Source organism: Cynoglossus semilaevis, chromosome Z, assembly GCF_000523025.1.
Source record: "Cynoglossus semilaevis isolate Cse_v1.0 chromosome Z, Cse_v1.0, whole genome shotgun sequence".
NCBI lineage: Eukaryota > Metazoa > Chordata > Actinopteri > Pleuronectiformes > Cynoglossidae > Cynoglossus > Cynoglossus semilaevis.
The window spans coordinates 3,497,540-3,509,602 of record NC_024328.1 but is presented as its reverse complement, the minus strand read 5'-3'; the positions used below and the strand labels follow the sequence as shown (position 1 = coordinate 3,509,602).

The 12,063-nt window shown below is 38.0% G+C and overlaps 1 protein-coding gene across 1 annotated transcript in view; it reads left to right on the top strand.

Moving 5' to 3' along the window:
* The first annotated feature begins 1,110 nt into the window (after positions 1–1,110).
* The window catches only part of mef2cb (myocyte enhancer factor 2cb), a 74,625-nt gene continuing 63,672 nt past the window's right edge, over positions 1,111–12,063 (top strand). Inside the window, exons 1-2 of the mRNA XM_008335771.2 lie at positions 1,111–1,370; positions 9,704–9,822. The gene's annotated coding sequence lies outside the window, so the exon portion shown is untranslated. The remainder of the gene's footprint in view (positions 1,371–9,703; positions 9,823–12,063) is intronic.

Genomic DNA, 12,063 nt, shown 5'->3' with positions numbered 1-12,063 from the left:
ATATATATATATATATATATATATATATATATATATATATATATATATATATATATGTTCCTCCTAAAATCAGCCTTTTTTGTTATAGCTTGGCATCCGGTATAAGACATGGTTCGATGTTGAAAAGAATAAAAAAATACATCTGTGCCACCTCCACACATCTGCTTATGTGCACCACAGAGAGAATTATGATTTAAGATACTTACATTCGGCTAAATGTGTCATTTAGAGGAAGAAATGGCGTAGAAAAGTTTCCTAGTGGATGGAGGCGCATGATTTTATCAGTTTTTTTTCCTGAACATAATGTTTCTTTGAATAATAAAGCAACATGGCTGTGGGTGGATTTTAGTCAGATATACACGTAGTTAAATGAGCTCCTAATTGCCAAATTATAGGTGTATACTGCACCTGGTATTTGGGCATTTGACAAGATGTTATCAATGCTAGTTAATCTCATTACAGCGGCTAATTTGGCTGTGATTATTGTTGATGTTGGATATGAAACAGAACAGTGGTCGGTTGAAGTACAGTTTATCTAACATGTTTTGCATCTTTCATACAGACGTCAAAGGTAATGGTGTTCTGACAGGATACTCATCTGGAATTTTGTATAATACTAAGATGTGGTTTAAATAGCAAGGCTCACTTTTTTATTTTAATTGCTCAGGGAAAGGTTAAGGAAACACGCAGAGGACCTGTGTAACGTGTGGATATTCCACCTGTAGAAAATCTGTTCCCAAAGAACAGGACTAATGAGAAGAATGTCGACGATACAGTTTCAGGCCGTGGACATGTGAAGGGTTGAAAAGGTGGGGGTGGGAGTGAATGGGGGTTGGACAGTGTTTTTTTTTTTTAACCTCAGAAAAGATGGCAGCATTCTTGGGGGGGCAATAATGCAGGGCATATATGCCAGTGCTGACAAAGGTCTGGTGCATGTGTGTATGTGTGTGTGTAAGTGTGTGTACGTGAGGGCAATGTCACCGATCCCTCATTGGGCTAAATTTACCCAAGAGTGATAGGGGCAGGTGGATTCAGCTGGGACGGAGGGGCTGGGGTTTGTATGGGTGGTGGTGGAGTGGGGGGGTTGGAAAGAACCAGACCTGGTTTCAGTTCAGACAGAGATCGGGGGTAAAAACGCACGCACAACCCAAATCGGGGGTTTCTATTCAAAGCCAGCTGGTCTGGCTTTATCACATGCAGGACATTTATTTTAGGTCATTTGTCGGTATTTTTACTTTTTATTTAAATTTCTCTTTTGTTTTCTTTTCTTTTGTTACTTTTTTACAAATTCATCAGGTTTTTGATTGAAACGGGCCTCAGCTGGTGCTGCAGGGTGTAACTTCCTGGGGAAGCAGAAAGACATGGCACGGGTGAGTTTACACGGTGTACCTTTTTTCCCTTTCTTTCTTTCCCCTGCTTCTACTCTAAATGTGATTGTCAGTGGAAAAGTTGCCTCCGTCGAAACACTGCACAGTGGGTCAAGACATGTTCAACAGATTAAGCCCTAATTTTGATATTTGAACTGCTCTGTTAGAACTCTGGGTAAAAAGAAATGTATTTTAAAGTGCTGTTGACTAATTATTTTGCCCTTGTCGGGTTTTGGGGGACAATACCTTTGTTAAGAAGCCACTACTTAAACAGCTACACCACTGTGAACTGAAAGAACGACATACTCGATGTTTAGTTTGAGTTTTTCCAGGCTCTTGACAATGTAAAGAGATACCAGGGAGAGAAGCTTTGACAACGCTGAAGGAGGAGTCAGGTCCCAGCTGTTAAAAATCACCTCCGCCGAGCACTCAGGAAAAACCAGATTAGGATCCTGGAACTAAGTTTTTAAAGTCTACATTTTTATATCTTTGAGGCAAGACGAATGGTTTGGGGCATTACAGTGGAACTTTATATTGTGTTGTTTCTCTGTTTCTAATTCTTCACAGTCAGTTTAGGTTAGTGGTACTTTCAAGGGTAATTACTCCAAACGCTCATTGCACAATCTGGAATTATCAGCGAGAGAAAAAGAGCATGGCCTTAACATGCTGTTTGCTTTAGAAATGACTCATTCCCTCAAGGTAGCTACCTTAGCGGCAAACACGTGCACACACACTCAATCACACACACACACGCTTCAGTCAAATGTACTGCACCGCTCAGTGCTAACGACGTGCTGGGCAAAACCTCAGAAACTAATGAGAAACCTTTTTTTTTTGACATGAACAAAGAACAGTTCATAGAAAATATTTTTAAAACATTTGCACTGAGGGGCAATGATCCCAAAACAACCCAATGGAATTTCATTCCAAACCAAAGGCTTTGTGACTTGTGGCTTCAATGATTGTTTAATGGCTCGTGGATATTTTCTTATGATATTTAATCTTACTGTAGCATTTGGATAACACAAGAGGAAAATTATATTTTTCCTGAAACATTGTCGAGTTATTTTTATTATTATTATATATTCTGCGTGAATAGCTCTTTCATTGACATTTATTAAAGTTAAAAAAAAAAACACAAATTCAACATTATTTTCATGTTATGGAGACAATTGCTGTACCTCTGCTTGTAAACCAAAGAGGCACCAACTGGAAATCTTTGACCCAATTTACAGGAATCACTCAGTCCTGGCCTTTACCTTCCCTGTCCCAGAATTCCACAGCCTTGATGGTCAGTACAGATGAGGAAACAGGTTGTTTTTGTTCTCCGCAGGGCGTCAAACGCTGTTGCGCAGTTGCCTGTCTGCCTTTGATATTCACCTCATCCTGTCACTTCAACTCCATGACACTGCTGTTGTTCTATGCAAGTCCATTGTTTAGGTTTGGATGTGAAAATTAAAAATCAAGTGTGACTCTGGAGTGAGGTGGTGTACTTTTCACATAAATGTTTTAATGCAGAAGGTAGAAAGCATGACGTCCAATAATGTGCTGGTACTCAGTGATGATGTTTCCTGTACAAATTAATGAGAATGTTAAAAAACAGAACAGAAGTAATTTTCAGCTCATTTTCCTGTGATATCCACTGACAGACCATGTAGTAATAGTCAGTGCAGAAGTTAGTTTCCATGGTTATTCGGCGGCTTTGCAGTGTTAAGTTACTGCAGCCAGGCTGTTTGTGCAGAAAGAGCATTTCATTTGGTAAAACAGATTTTCACTGAAAGGTAACTTCTTACATATATGGAAGCAGTTGCCAATGCAGTGGGCTGGAACGCAAAAACGTATCTTTGTTGCACAGGCTAAAAGTGGGAGCCTAGTCATTTTACTCTTTCATTCCTTTCAATTGTCTTTATTATACAATTCTGGATGCTTTCCAGCAGCAGTTTGGCCTCTTGTCTGAAATCTCTCTTACCATCTCACCCCCCTTGAGCACTGTTGAGGGCAGAAAACAGTATGACGCTCCACCGCCACGGTACAACGCCTGTGTGCTGGGGCTGCCTAAATCTACAAAACATGAGTGCTGGCGCGAGGCAGCTCTTTTGATCTGCAGCTAATCTCAGTTGCCTGCCTCCCCTCTGATCATGTCTGAATAAGAATGAGTCGGGGCAGTGAAGGGGGAGGGTGATCCTGGAGGCACAGAGAGCTTTAGACATTACTAATGTGCTGCGAAGTTCTCCTGAGCAGCAGGCGAGGGGCCTGTGAGGTTGATGGTCGCTATAGGCCGCAGTATCAAACACGAGAGCAGAGAGAACCCTCGTTTTAGATATATTATATTACAATCCGCCTGCCTTTCTTCACACCCAGGCGCTATCAGCTGCTTGTTGAGAGTGTGGGAGAACTTTCACGGCCCTGCTGAGTGATCTTTAATTGTCAAGTGAATTGGCTAAGGTCAAGCGTAGCAAGAGGAACTGCTGCTGAGTAATGTTTGTCATGAGGAATGGAAAGTGAGAGGCTTATGTGCTGGAAAACACTGACTAGCTGCTCATATCATCACCACATTGTTGCACCAAAGGTGAAGAGTATAAGAGCAGCATTGAGTTATTGGTACTCGTTTTGGCCGTCACCTAATACTTCATCTGAGAGTGGAGAAATGAGACCCCCGAGATTAAAAAGGATAGGATTAAGTCATAAATCCCACCTTGATAGGCCGATGAGAAAGGATGTCCATTTGTTTTGAAAACATTTCTCTACAGTACAGTTTCATTAATAACAGTGTCTTTGTAAATTTTTCCTGAACATTTAAAGTTACTTTTGTATCACTCTGTACTACAAACACATCAAGCTACTGAACAATGACTAAAATTTGTTCATCAATGAAAATAAACTGTATAAAATGAAAACTCTCTAATTTACTATAAACTATACTGTGGTGATCGAACGTTTTTCAGGCTGCAGAGGTAAATTAGATTTAATACCAATAGTGTTTAAGAGCACAGGTTTTGCACCACCTCATGAAACACCAGGGGGCACCTCATGAATTGAGACCAAAAAAAGATGCAACAGAGGAATCTCCCCCCTTTATGGACACAATTAGACAAAGGGGAGGTAAGGGCCATAAAAACAAATCTGCTGATGCTGATTGGGAATTATTTTCCAATTCATTAAAATGGGAGTGTAAGGTGGGGCCAAAAAAAATCACAAACATAAAGAAAGTCCCCCCTCCCCTCACATAAAGTAGTTTAGAAGAACCAAAGGCAGGTCCACAGAGACGTTTAGGAGGAGAATAGAGAGAACATCCGCCTAGGCTTACATTCAGACAGAAGCAGAATAAAGGTAAGTAAATGATTATGTCTATCTGTATTTCATCCCCTTTATAGGTCATTATTTAAAGATGCATTTTTTCTCAATAATATATAAAAAACATAGATATTAATAGGAGTGAAAATAATTGATTCAAAATGAAAAACAATCTAATTTCAGGGCTGTGCAAAAATGTGTATTCTGTGCTCGGAGACAGGCAGGCAAGCTCCCCCACTGGCGGCACATTTAATTACACCATGTAGCAGGTGTCCCAATTATTTTCATCTGCGATGTAGGTTCTCATTCATGGCACAGAGAACATTAAAGCTTTCTGATTGTAAAATTATTAAGTGGTCTTGACAGTTTCATCAAGACAATTATCTTGCAGATACCACATCGGAATAATGTAGTCAACATCTGGATCCCAGTGTTGAGCATGAGCCGGTAACATTGTTACACACTGAAGAAAACGTTAAAGTGAATTACAGGTGACATAGGATGCTGTTTGTAATATAAGTGATCCATGCAAAATAACATACTTTATTTGTGCTCATCTCTAACCCTAACCCTAGTTTTGTTTGCACTGATTGCATCTTTAAAAGAACATTTGTAGCTTGTCCAAACTTCTGCTTTTGGGACAGTTTTGGTTCTACAACATTTTTTAATGTTTCTTAAAACAGCCTTTTATTACATTTTAAGTTTCTATGGGCGTCCCCACAATCCTACTTTTAAACAGGGGTTTTTATCTGATTTCTTAAAAATATATCTTAAGAAATGTCATCACCTTATGGGAGTTTCTGTCAACCTTTGTGACTTCCCTTTGAGGAATCCATTGCTGCTTTTGGGTCAATTTTTAGATGCTGGTTGGCAGACTTATGCTCTATTTTTGGCCAAATTTTGCATATATTTTGAATGGTATTATAAACATGTTGCTTTTTTTTTTTAGATATCATCATATTTTCATCTACAGTTTGACAGATCCATACATGTGTTAATGTGTTAATGTAATTAATTATGAATAACAAATACAAAAACGTTTCAGACAGCTTTGGACACATTTAGCTAACTCTTACAAATATATTGTTGAGTTGGGATGTTTCACAAAATAACTTCAAGTCTTTTCCAGAGAAAAAAACAACTTTTAATTATAATACTGGTTAGACAGGAGTATTTACACACTAAATTAATTAGTAAAAAGCAATTGTTTGGCATGAAACCTGCTGCCTGCTATCACATGAGAGGGAGTTGGGATGTTTACACTCTGGAATCGTTCCCTTTCAGAAAGAACTTTTGACAAGCTTGACATACATGAACAGTACATGAACAGAGTGTGCAGAAGCCACAGGTCTAATCAGCAGTGCGGCTCATCTGCACAATGTCTCAGTCACAGGACCCTGGGACTTTTTCTATGATGTAACTGGAGCAACAGGCAGAACAAAGGCAGAGCTTGTTGTTCAGCTTGTGCCTCATCCATAATGCAATACAAGGTGTACAGACAGAATACTGTTGGTTAAACATGCAAATCACCGGTGCTGTCTCCCGTTTGACACCGTTCTGCAAGGGGTCCTAATGTGGCCATTAGCATTTCAGGCCCGCTTGGTAATCATTGCACTCAATTCTGTTTTTTATCCACGGGAGTGCTGTTCTGTTCTGTCCCGAAGTGAGGCCTGAGAGCCAGGAAGTGCATTAGAATGGCACTGTGAATGTCAGACATAGTCAAGGTAAAAAACAAAAACAAACAACAACAACAACAACAAAAAAATAAAACAATTAATGCTCTTTATAACTTTCACAACTAGAAACAATCAGGAAAAACATTCTGCTTGTAATAGTTCTGTTTGTTTTTTATTGAATAAAAACATATGGATATAATCCAAATAAAAATAACTGATCTTAATTTTTCTTCATTCAGGTGTTCGTTCAAATTGCACTTTCTTACTCATTAAAAAACCCAAAACAAAACAATAGTAGTTATAATTATGTTGCTGGATAATAGTTATCTAGCAAAATAATTATTTACCTGTATTTTATTATATATTTTCAGTTTGTATATTAATTAAAATGAGAAGAAGAAGGTGCTAGAGAATAAGACCATTATTTGAGCAGAAGCAGATCAATTATTAATTCCCAGTTAATATTTCCTGAATGTTTGACACCTTTACAGTATATTAAAAATGCTTATTTGAGTGTACAAATAAACTCTTTTCCACAAAATTAGGAACCTCTTTGTTTTATACACTTTGCATTATGAGAATATACGATTTCAGTTAATTAACTGATTTGCTCACCTTTGCTCTCATAATTATATTGTGCAGTGGTACAATTCATGTGACTGTAATTACTATGATATTATTGCCCTCTGAGTTTCATTATAAACCTGATTAATAAGGTGCTCTGTATTGTGTCTGATATAAGACTCTGGATGATTTAGATAAAGTAGAGGAGATATTTTCTCTCTTTCTTTTTTTCTCTTACTCTCTTTCTCTCTCTTCTTGTGAGCAAAGTGTATATTGTTTGCCAGGAATGTTTCACTTTTAAGTCGTTAAATCATAGGCTGTATATATATAAAAAAACAATAGAATTTGAGGAACAAAAGGTAAAGCCCATAAATGACTCCAGGAGCTCCTATCATTTTTTCCGCAGAAATTACTGTTTGTTTTATGTCGTATTCAGAGCTTCAAATACTGAAATGCAGTTAAAATCTGCTCGGTAACATCCACCTGTCAAAACAGTCTATGTTAAAGGATAATCAACCTCTCTTTTATGTATTTACTACAATTTAATTTGTGTTTAATTTTCACCTCTTTATAGAAATATGTAAACATTAAAAAAAATTAAACATATTGCTTGTACATTATGACAGGTATTAGTATGGCAGGTGATACTGTGTTTGTAAAAACTCTTGGCTTTTCTTTGAAATTTAATTATTATATTTAGAGAATAAAGAACAACATCTTTAGCTATGAGTTTAAGTCAAATATTCTCATATTTCAGCCCCCGGTTTGCCTGCAGGTTTGTGCCCCCTAAGAAGAGTGTGGTCTTCAATTCACACAGCTTCTATTTGTTAACAAAAACGACTGAAAATGTCTCAGTGATTTAGCGGGGAGGGGACGCAGGAAAGAAGTAACTGCTAAACAAAATAAAGCTGGAAGCATCCCCAGACATCTGACATACAACAAATGCTCCACTTGTCCTGTTGTGCGTTTGTAATAGCTGGCTAATTCTCATGTGCAGGCAGACAGGCAGCCACATACTGCTTGACAACATCATCTCCTCTGACAGGCAGATTGTGTTTTCACGTGAGCATGATCGACAACAGATTGCACGGAGCCCAGGCTGTTCTCGTCTGCCCTGGAAATGTGTTTGTTTTTATCTTTTTAGCTTTAGTGAGACACTCTTTTCTTTATCCAAAAAAATCACAACACATTATCAGATGAGCTGTTCTGCATGAGAATGTGTGTGAGTGTGTGTGTGTGTTTGTGTGTGTGAATGTGTGAGTGTAGAACAGAGACACATGCTCTGTAGTGACTGCCAATAGAGGCTTAAGAAACAATCCAAGCAAGATCAATATCAGAAAACAACATTTATGTGTTTGACTTAACATCCACTCTCTTCTCCAAACCTCCTAAAATTGCATTTGTGAGCTTGGAGTACATGTACACACACACACACACACACACAAACACACACACCAGCATTGACATATTTAAATTACATAATTGTTTTGGCAAACTGTTGATTTTTTTCCCCTCTAACATGCTTTGATGACTCTGTTAACCCACACTTACACACACACACACCTCAAAACACAAGTTAAGGATTGAACACTGCAGTAGAATGGAAAAGGAAGGGGGAGATAGGGAGAGAGGGAGGGACAATGTCTAATGAGTTTGGCTGGGAAAGTTTCATATGGCAGGAGAGTAATACTCAAGTCTGCACTAATTAAGCAGAAAATGCTTGGCTCAATAAAACACATGTACCTCCAGTATCTTTAAACCTTACTCTACACTAGCCTCTGTGCAAAAGCTAATGGTAATGTGGCAATGCATATGTTTGAGGAGATGGTGCCATATTTACAATTAGCTGTAAACCCCCCATTCAGTGATCACAGGAGCAAAATATACTGTAAAGCAGGTTTTTCTCTGCTTTGCATTAAATATGTGCACATAGAAAGAGGCTGCTGGTGTGCCCTTATACTAAGTTTATCCCTGTAGACATGTCAGACAGTCCTCTATGAATATGCATGAGCCAGTGTTTGCCTCGTTTAATGATTTTTCACAATTAAAACATATTCAGTCCACCTCCCCCATTTATTCCTCTGTTTCGCAAGGCGATTACACAAACGCACATACAGAACCAACACATATACAATGTGAGACCTTAACATGTATAATGAATACTGAACAAACACAAAAACAAGGTTGTTTTTGGCCAATAAAAGTTATAATTGTAGTTCAGTGGTGTCCATCCTACAGTATTTGTACCAAGAACCAGTAAGCAAGTATTGGGCGGTGCAGATCATTGGAACATGAGTAAATTCTCAAAAAGCAACATTGTTTAGACCTTATGCTGCTAGGATCTGAGTCTAAAAGACATATTATTTTGAAAAATTCAAAATGAAGAAAGTAATTGAAATAATGGATTAATGATTATTTCTTTCAAACACCCATGGATAAGTAAGTATTAAAAGTAAAAAGAAGTACAATAAATATACCCTCAGTGTATTTCAGTGTATCAAACAGTGATGTGGACTGCGGTCAGGCCAGTGTAGTATTTGCAGTGTGACACTGTCTTGTTGGTTGGACATACTGTGGTAGAGACAATGGCACAGACCAAGCCTCCAGTTGATGTACCTTTACCCAAACATTTCAACACTTAATAACACCATATGTTTAAATGTAAAGTTTATAAATGACCAAGTTACAGGTTTTCATTTTTACTGTATTTACTCAAGCTGTTCTGGAATTTTTTTTTTTTTTTGTCTCATGTATCTTACTATATATGCATTGTTTTCATTTCTCTGTCATTTCTCCTCTCAGGTGCCAACCAAACCTTGTGAACAATGAACAGACCTCAATGATTAATTACTGACAGTACAGCGAAGCTGCATACAAGACTGAGAGCAGGCAAGGCAGCTGAAGAACGATCTTTGAGTGTGGTACGTATCCCAAACACAGTGGCAGATTCTATACCACCTTCATGATGGAGCACATTCTCACTGTTTGTCAAACATTCTTATATGTGATGTAATCATGGCCATTTTTGTCGAACTTATGAATGGCCACTGTGTCTAGCCGTCTTTACTCTATCGATTGTTATGGAAGGTCCTGGGGCCAGAGGAAATGCTATTAAAGATTAAAGGGTCAGGTGATGTGAAGGTGGTATCCCGAGTCATCAGACACCAACAGCTTCAGTTACAAGTAGATTAGCCTGCTTGATTTATTTATTAACTGATTTCTAGTCCCACCATCTCCTACCCCAATTGGCCGACTTGGCGTCTTCTTCCACCTCACAGAATCAGAAACAACAGGCATTTACTGCAAACTAAGTTTTGAAAGTGCAAGTGTTTTGTTTTTTCTGTTTTTTTTTTTTTTTTTTTTTTTTTTTTTTTGGTAGAGAATAATCCCAATACAGTAATACGGTATGTTAAGAATGCTTAACATAATTTATAACATAATGTCACTCTAGATGAAGCATCAACTTTCATCTATTAACTTTAAGAATTTTACCATCCAAAACACATAATTATTTATTTCATTTTTTTATGAGGATGGATTTAAGAACACCGCAGTGAGAGCTGATGCTGTACAAGAATATGACAAGCTTCATTCAAGACAGCTATTAAACATTTTTAATGATGCAGCCCCCATATAATGTGCTGATAATATTACAAGTCTTATCAGCCTTAATCTCTGTAAAGGAAAAGAAAAGCTGTTGCGCAGCCTATCTGTCTTATCTCAAGTGGCAAACTTCTCTTCTAATTGTTTTCTTCACACTAATAGAGTGGATGTTTTAAAACCATTGGGTCGGAGGGATAAAGGCTGGTAATTCCTTCATGCTCACTGTCTGTGTCAGTGCTTATCAGAGAGATAGCCTGGTCCTGAGGAATGATTGGCAGCAGGCAGGAGAGAGAGGGTTTGTAATGACTCTGAAGAGAGGCCATCATTAATGTAAGCACTGGGATGAAATGTGCTGATAACTGAAAGTTGGTTTTACCTGGGGTTACAGAACAACTCATACTGTAGGGGTGGAGCTTAACGTCTTCTCTGTTGCACAGACAACTACCATTGTCTTAAAGTGAGTGAGTTTTTGAAAACACATTGTGCACTCTGTCGATTTGGGGCAGTTTCAGACAAAAGATGACCAGAATTATTTGGTCCTGTCTTCGGAACAATGTGCTGAGATACATACATCACATCTGATGCCATAGCTGGGTTTACTACAGCAGACCACAGGACTCTCTCCATGAAGATGATGGTATGTGAATTGGCCTGTTAGAAGAAGCCTGGTAATTTTCAACACAAAGTACAAGTTTTAAAGTCATTGTGTACCGGTTAGAAATATTGTTATAACATACTGAGTACACTGTAGTTTCTACAAAGCCAAAACTATAGCAACAAAGTTGGTTGCACCGGGCCTGGCACAAAATATAATTGCAAATGGTCTGCAACATGAGACCACATTGTTTTCACCTTCCTGTGTTCTTTTAGTAATGTGAAACAACGCATTGTTTATGTTGTTGTTTCACATTTATTTCCAATTGAAACAGAAATAAATTATTTTTTAATAATCTGGAAGGTGGTGAAAACTGTTTTATAAAGAAGAGATAGTCTGAATTAAATAAAAAAAAAATTACATATGACTGTCATTTGTTTTACCTACTAATAATAGTATTACCTTGAACAACAACAAAATGGATGGAAGAAAACATACTGACTTTTGAAAAATCCTTTGGAATGAAAAAAATCAAAGGTATTGTTCAGTGTATTGTTAGCAGTGAACTAATTATTATATATTTCATGGATGAATCCTCAAACTAGAGTTAGGGTTAAAACAATTTAGAATAGCCCTGTTCACTGTGATTGGCTTAAGTTTTCTCGAACAAAAACAAACGAACAATCAAACTGAATCTGAAAATGTTTTCTCTGTAGCTTTTTCAGAACAAACTCGTGTGCAGAAACTTAAACTGCCCTCTTTACTGGTCCAGTCAGAGCACACATTGCCCATCATCTTACTCCAGTGGTCTCCACCTCCACCTCCTCCCCTCTTCTCTCCCCCTCCTCTGAGCAGTTAATTGCGCGTCCACTCTATCGGGACCCGCGCGATAATAACGCATTAAGAGCCGTGCCTCTTTCATTAAAGTCGAGTTGGGAAACGTGAGACCGCCCCCTTTCAGGAG